Consider the following 13486-nt stretch of genomic DNA (forward strand, 5'->3'; position numbering starts at 1 on the left):
CGTTTGACCAAAATTGATAGTTGTCACAATAGAACCCTTGAGATAGATCATATCGAATAAGAGAGAGAGAGAGAGAGAGAGAGAGAGAGTAACAGGAATGGTTAATGGGGTTAACTGTTTGGTGTGAATTATATATATATATATATATATATATATATATATATATATATATATATATATATATATATATATATATATATATATATGGAGAGATAAATTATATTATTATGGGTTGAAACCCTGTGTACTCACCAAGTTTCCCAACCTGACCCACTCAGCTTCTTTGTATCATAGGTAGCGATATTACTATCTTGTTTTTGGGACAAATTCTGTGTAATTAATATTTTTTAAAGAGCACTCTTATTTAATAAGCATAAACAAATCGGTCTTTTCTGGCCATAAAAATGGGGATGTCACATTTTCAATGGTGGCATTAGTGAACTCAGATATATTGTCATTTCGAATTCTTAGGACAGGCAATTTGGTGAAATTTTTTATCCCATTAATGAATTTGATGAGTTCGGAAGGTGTTTCCGACTTCAATCTTGAAAAGAATACCCAGGTGAATCTGGTGTAGTTGTCAACACTCACATGAATGTACTTTCGTGATGCAAACTTTCAAAGGAAGAAGGACCACACAGATCAATATTAAGAAGTTCAAGTGGTTCCGAAATGATTTTTCAATCAGAAATGGATGACCTTTCTTATATTGCTTCCCATATTCATACGTAGTGCAAACATGCTCATTTTCTTAGATTGCTTCCCACATTTAAATACAGTGCAAAGATGATCATTTTCAAAATTGAGGAGTGGCAAAACTCAGACCATTTCACGAGAAACTAGATCATTCATATATTGGAAATTATGATGAGAAAGCCTCTGATGTCTCAACCAACTTATGTCAGGAACAACCTTTGCAAGAAGACACAATTGATGCTTTTCGATAATCATATTGATGTCCAGAGGAAACATGTTTTTTATTCGATCTGATTTGATGAGACATTCTTTTCGATCTTCTGTCATAACGCATCTATTCTTATTGCAGAACTCAGCTCTCTGATTTGCGTCAGTGAGTTAGGCTACACTGATTAGATTGTGCTTAAGATCAGTTACCTAGGCCACATTGGAGATAGAGAAATTTCTGTTGGTTAGGATGCCATAACCTCAAATATGAGAACATGTATTGTTGCCATATGTGACATAACCAACATTTGGAGTGAGCACGAAATTACGTAGAAAATCCTTTTGCCTAGTCATGTGCATGGCACAAGCACTATCAATATACCATATTGTATCCTTTTGTTTTGTATCGTTTTGTCTTTGTATTTCATTTCATATAACAAAGGTGAATCTCAATGGTTGATGCTTGCAGTTCTAAGGACCGGGTAAATATTTTGAAACTTTTGTACTAGTTAAGCTGTCCCTAAAAGCATGTCGTAGCATGGTTACCAAAGCCTCAATTGACTCTATGTGTGTTTAGCGAAAGCCTTAATGAAATATTTCATATGAAAATTTCTTCCCAAATCAGGCTTGTATTCACATTAGTCACTTGAGCTACCTGACTCTTCTCACATGAGTTAAGAGTTTACTCTTTTGTCCGAAATAACAGAGGTACAAATGATTTCTTAAACCAATCCTTTTCATCTAAAAGTTCTTACACGGTCACACACGAAGACATATGTACAAGAGGTCTTTGATCAAACCTATCGAGACTTAGACATATAAAACAATATATGTTTATGATCGAACATCATGAGCTCGTGATGAAAGTGAAACCCAATTCTCTAAATTTTTAAGGAATTTACAGGGAACTTTGTTCCAGTTTTTAACGAAACTTTTGTTTCTGTACCTAAATTTGAAACTCTAAATCATATTTATTTCGTATGAGTGATCTTGATCAAACTATCGAAACTTACGATGTTTGTTACCCAACATGATCCACCACAAATTTTTTTCTTGAATTTGATTTCCGTGTGAGTTTCACTCAACTTCTAAGTCACTTTCAAAATTAATCCAAAGCATACTTGTCACTGATTACACTGATCAAATAAGTGATTTCTGTTACAATTACTCACCTTATGTTTTGATGATACGTAATGAAATCGTGTATACCACTCACGAAACCTTGAAAAAGAAGCCCTTTGAAACTTCTCAATAAGTTTTCGAGTGTAATTCACGGGAAAACACACAAGAAGTTGATTATCTCTCTTGATAATTAACGAAGTAACTATTGCCTAGTGTTTAACTACTTTCGTGTCAAAATGATTTTTACATCACAAATCCAAAGTTTATTTTTGTTTGATTCTTATCTTTTTCTTTGGAACATTATACACACAAAATCCTTGAGGTTCTGAGTAATACCAACTCAGGCTAATGATTTTGAACGTCTGACACATGATTTCACTTTAAATCTCAAAAGTGAAAAAGCCTTACCTCCATCCGAAGGTTGATGACGGTTCAAATTCCATTGGGAGAAATAAATAGGCTGTTAGAAGTGACCTCTTGTATTCTATATGGTTTTCAAGGAGAAGTGACAGTTACTTTTTCACGCGTGGCAACTTTATCAAAATAGTGGTACGAGTTTCAAGGTGCCAAGTTGGATTTCATTAAATGCATATCCTGCTTGAAATTCAAACTTCACGGATACATATAAAAGGGGATTCAAGGGTTCTTGATCAGTTTACGCTTTCAAAAGAAAAGTTCCCAAATTCTCTCTGCAAAATCGATTTGTTCTTCAAAGCTTTCAAAACCCTACTCATGGCTACTCATGAAGATCCAAGGAACCAACTATCATGAAGATCATGAAGATCCAAGGAACCAACTATTAGGTTGAAGAAGACATATTACTATACCCTGATGACTTGAAGATGTTGGTGGTTGCTCTTAAAAGTTTTGTTCTTTCAACCACAACGTTTAACTATTTTGCTATTCCTTTATCCTGGCTTTTGATAGCAGGATCCACTGCAGCCTACAGCAAATCCCTAGATGTCATTACTTTCAATCTGGTAGGTGACAAGAAGGTTAGATTGATATAGAAATTGTTTTGCCAGATTCTGGAAATTCCAAACACACCACCATTTACTGCTCTTTCTTTCGCCCAAGTCAATCATATGTTCAATGAGATGGGTCATCAACCCCCACTCACCAAGATAAGTGACTCTAAGAAGTCTGGCCTATCGACTGTATGGAATTTTCAGCTTGGAATCTTTTTATGCTGCTTGACTGGTCACAATGTTGGTCTTGATAAAGGGAGGATGGAAGCCTACGCCATGGTTGCAGGTGTATACTATGATATTTTGATGGACTACTCTACACAGTTGTGGAAAGAATTTCAGAAGAGTGTGGAAAACACGAACGTGGTGCAAGGTATTTCGTGGGCAAGATATTGGAGTCTTATTCTTAGATATTTCTATGATAAAGAAGGGATGCAAGTGTTTGTTGATGATGAAACTACATAATTCATGAAGTATCACTTTCCGAAGGAGGTTTCTGATGATGTTGCGATATTCACACATGTTGCACAAATTCCTGATGCAATGTTGAAACATGTTGATCAGACAAATTCTGTGCTAATAGAATATATGACGAATATTGATCCCATAATTAAAATCGGGAAGTTATTGACCAAAGAAGATGCAAGTCCTTCAAAAAAATGCAGAAAATCAATGAAGGCTATTATAATTACTCCGGAGCAAACGGTTCAAGAACCAAAGAAAACGAAGTCTCCTAAGAAACCAACGAAGCAAGATGATCAAGTTTCGACTGTTTTAGTCAAGCCGATTGAAGCTGTTGTCGAAGAACCAGCTTCAGTCATTATTTCATCAAAGTCTAGAGTTTTTCGAAGATTGAAGAAAAAGTATAGTGGTTCATAAAGATCTCCATCTTCAAGTGTTGTTCAAAATCCTTGTCTTACTTATCAAGGAGTACTTATACGAGAAGTTCCAGCTCATGTTTCTCCTTCCACTAAGAAATGAAGAGCTAAAGACATGGCGAAGAGGATTTCTAAGATGACCAAGAAGACAAAGAAAAGACAATTGGTTATTCCAACGACATCTTCTGAAAACGAAGAAGTGCTTGAAACTCCCGAAGCTATTTATATCATCAAACCTTCATCTCTTGAGAAGACTACGGTCATACCACCCGAAGTTCCGTCTGCCAAATCATTACATCAGGATGTACGGACTTCAAACATCACTACAAACGTATCTGATACGGTTGTAAATGTCAACATGGATGAAGGAGATGTACATCAAGCAACTTCAAAATCTTCCCAAGGTACTCCGATTGTTCTTCCTATCGAACCCGCTTATAGTGCTTTTGTTTCTTTATCTCCATATATCCTACCTACCACTTCCACCACTGAGTCACCCACTTTTGCAAACATTATCAATCAACCATCCACATCTATTTTCTCATCACAATCCACTGATCCACCAAAACCATTAGATGAATCTGAGAATGAAGAAGGAGGTTTTAGCGGAACCTTCGAAGATTTACATCTTGATGATAAAGAAGAAGATTTTCCTAACCATATTCTTATGTCCATGAAGCAGTTTAAAATTCTGAATAAGAAGATGAATTCCATTATTCAGAGTCAAGAAGATATGGGGGAGGTAGTTCAGTTTCCAGTTGTGAACTTGATGGTTTGATGAAGGCATTTAAATCTCGAATGGTGAGAAAAGTCTCGGGCATGCTTAAAGACACAGAGTCCAGAATATTAGAGAAGGTGGATCACACTGATCAAACCACTGAGATAAGGGTGAATTCTCTCAATTCAAAGTTTTTGGGGGCTGTCAAGGAATTAACGAATGTTCAAAAAGAACGACATACATTATTTATTCTAGATGTGAAGAAGGTTAGAGAATATGTCAACTTTAAGCTTCCAGAGCTTCATGAAGATATGATTAAAGAGGCTGCTAGTGTGCAACAAGACTATGCGACTCTATATAAGAAGGTTGATATTATTTGTGATGCAGTAACAAAGTATGTCGAGTTATACGAAAGTTTGATTCCTCAAATTTCTCAACTTTCTACAAGTGATAGTCAACAGTTTGGGGAGGTTCTTTCGTTGTTTAAAGAATTAAAAAATTTAGTGCTCAAACATGCTTTGGCTTCCATTATTACCTAAGAGTTCTTGTCTCAAAAGTTTTCACAATTCGAAGCTATCATGAATAAGCAATTGGCTCTCTTATCTCAAATATCGAATCTTCTGCCAAGGGTGCCCCATCTATTCGTACAGGGGTGCAAGGGGGAGAGAAGAAAGTTGGAGAAGCTTCACATGCGAAGATTGGGGGTGAAGCTTTGCATGGAGAGATTAAAGTTGTTGGAAAAATTTTCCATTTGAAACTTCCATAAACTAGGCCAATAATTTCGATTGTTGGGCCAGTTACTTCAACAGTTTTGACGTCAGAGCTAACCACGAAACCAATATCGAAGGGGATTATAATTGGTTCATCCACTGGTCAAGGTGATGCTTCGAAAACAAAAGATGTTATAGAAAGTTCAACAGACAAAGGAAAGCGAAGTGTTGTTGAAAAGTCAAAGGAGGAGACGAAAGTTGAGGCCGAAGTTGAGATTGAAAAATTAAGAGTTGTTCAAAGCATCATGAGGCAAAGAGCAAGTGATCCTCCTGGATTGAACAAGGGAAATCCTTCAAAACATTACAATTATGAGACCATAGAAGCAAAGGTGGGATATAACCACACGTATGCATTTAAGAAGAAACCAAAACAGAGTTATGTGGTTTCGAATGCAAACATAACCCAACTTAACATCCCAATCAACAAAATGATGTTCTTGATGCCTCAGTTCAAGATTTCTAATATGTTTAAGAGTGAAGATGAATATAACTACATGAAGCTTTGTTTTCATGTTGTTCTTGCGAAGGCTCTAGATGAAGTGTGGTCATTAATCACAATAAAGAAAGTGATCAACATCAAGATGGAGGTTTTATTCGAAGATATGATGTAGAATCTGAGATTTTTTGTAGCAAGGCAAATGCTCAAACATGTGATTTTACGGTAGCTGATGTTCCACTGATGAACTTGTATGATCTTATACAAGTTGCATTATTATTAAAAGAAAAAAACTCTTCATACCTTCGAGAAACTGATCCTGAATTTTTCGACTTGGAGTTGTTCACATCAAGATCATTTTGGAAAATTACTATGAGTGTTTAGCTCTAACGGATGTGGAACTAGCAACTGTGAAGGGTTTAGAAATTAAAGATCCTATGGAACCTACAAAGTCCCAATCTGAATTGAAGAAGTATGAAGATGGGGAAATATGTTTAAATCCTTTTGGAATGATTTTTGCTGGAATGGATAAAGGTGGAAAAACCAAAATATTTTTGTTCCAAGCTTGTGAAGTCGAAAGGTATACGACGTCCCATTATATGAACTTCATTGTTCGTATGAATAATTGCAAGAAAAATAATGAAGGGGACAAGAAGGAGCTTAAGAAGATTATTTCCTGGTAGACGAAATCCGAAGGGTGATGATGTATGCCATACAGATTCTCGCGAACTGAGAGAAGTCGACTTCATTACAAAGGGGGAGATTGTAAGGGTCGAAAGTATGTTGTAATGAGTCGAAGTCTGTACCCTTCGTATTATTTTGTAATGTATTTAATAAGGTGTCTTATGTTCGAAGCTTAATGTCCATGCCTTAGTATTTTTTGTATACTTTCACATTTCCTATAAATAGGGACATTACTTAGAGTTAGATAAGAGTCTTTACAGAACTTGTCTTAATTACTCTTTGTAAAACTGTTGGAAGTATAATTGACTTGAAACCAGATTCTATTTACTCGTCGTGTTCATTTCATATTGATATTACTATGATTTGATTCTCTTTACTCGATTATCACTTCATCAATGAGATACTTTCTTATTAGATTTCTCAAGGAACCTATAGCATTGTCTAGACATAGTTTGTTTAGCTAGAGCTTTCCTAGCTTCTGTCTTCGTATTAACAATGTCCTTCTTATTAAACCAAGGCTTCTTCTTAGACTAATATGTTAACTTAGAAGATTTTCTGATAGATGGATCGTTCAAACAAGGCTTAATTGGAACTAATGTTGAATTAGAAACAAATTTCGAGTGAGAAGCACAGGATTCAGACGAAGTGTCATCATCACACTTAAATTCCACATCTACATCACTATCAAGAGACGCCCAAAATGAATTAATGGAATCATTAAGCTTTTCTAAGTCATGTCCACTTTATCTTAGGAATAATTTCCTCAATAACACAGTTGGTTAGAGGACTAGAGTTTGAAGATAAACTCTAGTGCCTCCTATGCCACATGGAATTTCTGAAGACTGATTCAGGTCAAGGGATATCAGAAGCAGAAATTACATGGAATCAGCACATGTAATAGTGATTCATTTGAAATAAGGAATTAATCGTTGATATTTTTCCTAGGTCTCATGAAGGGACGGAAATGGTGAGATAGAGGTATCTGAATAAGTGTGATTCAGAATGTCTCCCATAAATGTCAAATTTTGAAGTTCCTTCATAGGATGAGCAATAGGTTTTGGAAACTAAATTCTGAGACTAGGTTCTTTGGACCATGGATGACAATAATTTTGTGTCATCTTCTCATTAGCTTCAACAACATCAATTGAGTTACACAGACTATTAGTTTTCTCATTAAGATGTTTATTCTCATTAACCAAGAGGTTTCTTTCACTAACTGAAATTTCATTCAAAATAATACATTCATCTTGGCCATTACAATTTATCTTTGTAACAGTTCAATCTTAAGCTTTCCATTTTCGAATTGTGATCTATGTCAGGTTAACTCACTATCAAGCTTCTTACTAACATCTATAGCAGGCTCATAGGCTTTATGAATAATTGTCATATCTGATTAAATTTAAGTTAGATAAGTTTCGCAAACAGATAAATCAAAATTATTATCAGTAATCATGGATTTTACATGCTGGATGATGCTTTTGCCACATGGATTGTTGGTAGCCATGTAGCAGTAGTTTGGCTTGGCATACTCATCATCAACTTCAAAATCAGAAGACCAGTAGCTTTCATCACACTCAATCATTTGTCTAGCCATAAGACACATATTTGTACCAGAAATTCCTTCACCATCATCTCTATTGGACCAATATCCATCAACATTTCATGAAACCTTGGTGACAAATGTTTTTTCACTTTCAGCAAGTACTTCTGCTCTACGAGCATAGTAGGCAGAATCTTTCACCTTTCATTTTTTAGGAACATCGTCCAAATAATCCTTATAAAAGTGGTTCCTGAGATCACATTTGTGACAAAAAAATATTGGGTTTGGCTTAGTTTGAAACTTCCTGGGAATCTGAAGATTGATATGGAATGTTGGGTCAATACGTAGGTGGATTTTCAATTGGTTTAGGTAGGGTTAAGGACTGCTTTGGTGAAGAGCTTGAAAAGGGTTCTAAGTAGGTTTTTGATTCGGATTCCATTTTCTCCTAGACTTCATTGATAGGAGTGAAAACTCTTGTTGCAACCTAAGTTTAAAATCAACATTTTCTGGGTCAAAGTTTTCTTCATATGGATAGTTCGGAACTGTTACAACAGGTAGAATGGGTTGAGTAGGTTGAACACTTGGAACAGATGGGACAACTCTGAAAGGATCTGAGACAAATGGGTTTGGAAGAAGTAGATTGGCCAAACGGAATAGAGAGAAAGGCCTCCAAAATTTTCTCTCAACGTTTGAGCAACATTATTTTTGTGACCCTACAGTTTGTAGAACAACTGGTAGAACTTTAATTTCTTTAGAGATTCATTACTCTGAAGATAAAGTTTGACGTTTCCCTGATATTTTTGAGGTTGTTGACAAACTTCAGGTTGTACTCAAGCAGAGTCCGAACAACACCATGTGCGGTCATGTTCCTCACAACAATTCTACACCGATTTGATACAAACGTAACTGATTCACCAGGTGTCGTAGTGAAAGTATCGAAGTCATTCACCATAGGTGTCAACCCTTATCCTTTGTATTCTCTAATCCTTCAAAAAAATATTGTATTGTATCCCAAATCTCTTTAGCAGATTTGCGCAACATAATGTGCTCAAAGAGAGATGGTGGAACACCAAATACCATTTTAGAGAAAGAAATATGATCTTCATGGAGCTTTTCGATGTCATTTATAACAACATCTCTAAACACTTATCTGACAAGAACATGAGGACCTTATTTCACTGACCTCTATATCTCTTCACCTTTTTCTTTACCAAGAAAAAATCTCTCCATTCTAACTTTTTAGTGATCATACTCTTCGACAACTATCAATGGGGCACGCAATGGGCAACACATGCTATTTGCGTTTTGCATTGTATACTTTCTTTGATAGTGATTAGAAGCAACCATTGATATTAAGATATTAGAGCAGAAGTGGTATATAGAAGCAGTTTTATCTTGAACAAAGAAATGATTGAGATACCAACGTAATCGTCAACCAACTATAATATGTTAATATAGATTCGAAGGATAACCACTTAGCCTCTGATACCAATTATACGTACTAGGAATGGACGAACAAGGTTTGAAAACTCAAACCTTGAATTAGTCTACGTCAATAGTATCTAATAGCAAAATATCCAGTCAAGCTTGGTAAACCAGTCAATTCTGAAATGATTAACTTCAACAAAGTGGTCAACATAGATAATATTAAGTATGAACAATGTAAAGAAAATAAGAACAAGAAGAATGTTAGAGAAATGACTAGCTGAACGATTTCTTGATTTTATAGGAGTGAAAAAGGTACACATTGGAAGAAATGGATCATTGGTTATCCTAATACAAAGGTTGGAGACTCCTTATATAGAAAAGGAGTTACTAAAAGACAAATACATAAAAAGTGCGCATGGACTCAGAGGGGACTGAAGATCAACAAATTGACACAGTCGTTTTTGTTGATCTTGTTTCATGTACTACACTAAATAACACTTAGGAGAATACAAAATAGTACTTGACACCTTAAAAGCATTACAGACTCAAATCGTTCCAAATACGAAATCATCTCGGTAAGGTCTTCACTTTTGTTTGTCTTTACATCGGAAAGTCTTTCTGTCCCGGACTCTATAACATCTTAGAATATCACATGATCTCAGATCGACACAACATCTTAGATTAACTAAGGGGAACTTTATGTATTAACAACAAGGGATTAGGGTCTCAAGGGAGATAAGGTCCTTAAATAGGGCCACAACTCTAATATTTTAGGGCTTTGATATTGTGCACCTACACCCTGCATAGGTCATTAAGCCCCTGCATCCATCCTCCTTCCTACACCATGCATAGAGCACACCTTACCGCCCGAGTAGGACCATTTTTGCAAGAAAATTTATTATTAAGTTGAAAAGGAAAATAGTTGGGAAACACATATTACAACTTTCCCCGACTTGGATTAGACTTCGTCCTCGAAGTCTGTTCCTGTAAATAACTATAGATACTACTATCTGATCTCCACCTCAGGTTCCTATGTCTACGCAAAACCCTTCTGATGCTTCCACTGCACTTTCACCAGGTTCACGACTTTGGTGCCTAGGGTATGTCTTTCTGTTAAGAATCACAATTAGTCTCACTACATAGTTCAAGCACTCACCAACCTAAATGTCATCCAAAGGAACCACTGCATAATCATTCTCTATATAATTCTGCAGCTGAGAGACGTGGAAGGTGTTGGGATCTGACTGAGCTCGTCAGGTATGTCCAAATAATATCGAACCATCCGTACCCGTACAATAATCTTAAAGGGTCTAATAAATTGGGGGCCCATTTTTCCCCGCTCTTCGGATCGAATGAAACCTTTCCAAGGTGACACCTTCAGAAGCACAAAATCTCTAACCTGGAACTCAAGTTCTTGAACTCCGTTGATCCGTATAGCTCCTCTGGCGACTATGCATGGTTCACAACCGATCACACCTGTTGTATCAACTAAGTAGTCTTAACTACTACCTTATTACTCCCCTTAACTCGATGCCTGACTTCACCCTAATAAACTAGGGTCTGAAATCTCCTCCCATAAGGCATCTCGAAGGGTGGTCGAACGATACTAGCATGGTAGCTATTGTTGTATGAGAACTCGGCTAATGGAAGATAAGTATCCCAATTCCAGCCAAAATCAAACACACATGTCTAAGCATGTCCTCCAAATGCTGAATAATCCGCTCACACTTTCCATTTGTCTAGGGTGGTATGATTTGAAATGCATTAAGTACCCAGCTCCTCATGAAACTTCTTCCAAAACTTGGAAGTGAAGTGAACATCTCAATATAAAACCATCAAAACTGGAACCCAGTGTTATATCACCACCTCCCTAATGAATATGTCAACCAATTTATCGACGAAAATGCTCTCGACCATAGGTATGAAATGAGAACTCTTGGTCAATTAATCAAACATGACCCAAATAGAATCAACTTCATGTGCCATTCTTAGCAACTTCATGATGAAATCCATGTTAATCTCTTCCTATTGCCACAAGGGAATAGGTAACGACTGCATCTTGTCATAGGATCTATGATGTTTGGCCTTGACTTTCCGACAAGTCACGCACCACTCCACAAAGAATGCTACCTTCCTCTTTATATACGGCCACCAATAACTGAACTCAAATCCATATACATCTTCGTGGTCCTTGGGTGGATCGAAAACCTTGATTTATGAGACTCCTCCACTAATGTATGTCTAACCGCACTAGCATACGAGACCCAAGACCTACTACAATGAGTTGGTTACTCACAACTATACATGAGAAATAATAGAATCTGACACATGATTCACTCTTGTATCATTTGCATTTCAGGTGTTTTCCCTTTTTGCCATTAACTTAAATAATCTTGCATTATGGTCCTTGGCACGTATCCTGCACGTACATTAGGGGTACGTTGGGTGTACTGGGTTGATAGCTTGGTCATGGAGGCACCCACGTATGCGGGGCATACGTGAAGTACGTAGGACATATGGTCATCTAGGAGAAACCCTAATTTTTAGGATTTGAGCCCATTTAAACACCTTAAGTTGCCCTTGGACCTTCTTATGACCAACCTCCACCTCTCCAAACTCTGAAAATGAAACCCTAATTTCCTTTTAAGTGTCTTGAGCTTTTAAGTGATCTTTGAGTGTGTTTTAAGAGATCTTGAAGGAAGAAGAGCTCTTGGAAGCTACATTGGTGTGGTTGGAACTCATGGATCCAGAATCATCACCAACTTGGAAAGCGTTTGGAGGTGTAAAGCTCTTAACTTGATGGTTCATTTTCAAAGATCTAATTAGGTCTTGTTTTTGTGCTTTTTATGTTCCTTTAAGTATTTCTTCAGAGTATGAGCTGCTCAATAAGATAAGGATGGTAGATCTTAGCATTTTTGAGGTCCCTTGTGCATAAAAATGGAATTTTGATGTGTTTTATTGGATCATGGATGAACTAGGGCTCTTATTATGGGTTATAAAGGTTAAAAACAAGTATTGGAACCCATTAAGACATGTAAAGGAGTAAAGTTCCCAACTTTACGTATTAATACATCATTTAGGACCAGATTTGAGATGTGGACTTAATGGCCTAACCACTTAAGAACTTAATGGTGAGTTGGGCTTGTTGTAGAGTATGTTAGGTATACCCAGCATGTATGTAACGCATGGCCAAAGGTGGCATACACAGGGAGTATGTCTAAGTATGATGGGCGTAGCTATTGACTTTCGTTGACTTTTGTGATTTGGTCCATATTTGAACTATTAGGAATTTAGGCCTTGTTGGGCTACTAGTCTTTCTGAATTTGGGCCATTGTTAGGCTTTGGGCCTTCTTCGATTTAGGCCCATAATGGGCTTTGGGTATCTTTAGGAATTTTGGCCATATTAGGCTTTCGGTGCCATTAGGTTGGGCCTCAGTTATTTGGCCAAGGGAGGAAATGGTAAAATAGTCTTTTACCCTGGGTGTTGGACAAATGAAATATATTCCTTGTTATGGTTTATTGCCCAATTGTTGATTGGGGTTTTATTTGATTGATTAGTGCGGGGATTTTCTAGTTTAGAAGCTCAATCAATTGTTTGATTGACATCCGACTGAGGTGAGTTTGGTCATTATACTGTAGGATACCAGGATATGTTATGTGCTTGTAGTCTTTTTGACTCCTATTGTATATGCTATATGGTTGTGTGCCTTCTTCTATATGTATGTAGGGTGAAATTGACCTAAGGTAGACATAAACCCGATACAACTTTTGCTAACATATGAGTTGAAATAGACTCGGGGGTGAAATAGACCTCGTAAGGTCTTGGGCCGACACATGAGTTGAAATAGACTCTAGGGTGAAATAGACACGGCACGGCCTTGATCTGGCAGATATGTATGGTATGTTGAGTTTTAGGGAACTCACTAAGCTTCATGCTTATGTTTATCAGTTTATGTTTCAAGTACTTCCAGATCAAAATGGAAGAGCTCGGGATGATCGCACCGCACACACACCATGTTCTCGACCTTAATTGACTTTG

The sequence above is a fragment of the Lactuca saligna genome, chromosome 5 (assembly GCF_052625555.1).
Source record: "Lactuca saligna cultivar CGN05327 chromosome 5, ASM5262555v1, whole genome shotgun sequence".
In the NCBI taxonomy this organism is placed as follows: domain Eukaryota; kingdom Viridiplantae; phylum Streptophyta; class Magnoliopsida; order Asterales; family Asteraceae; genus Lactuca; species Lactuca saligna.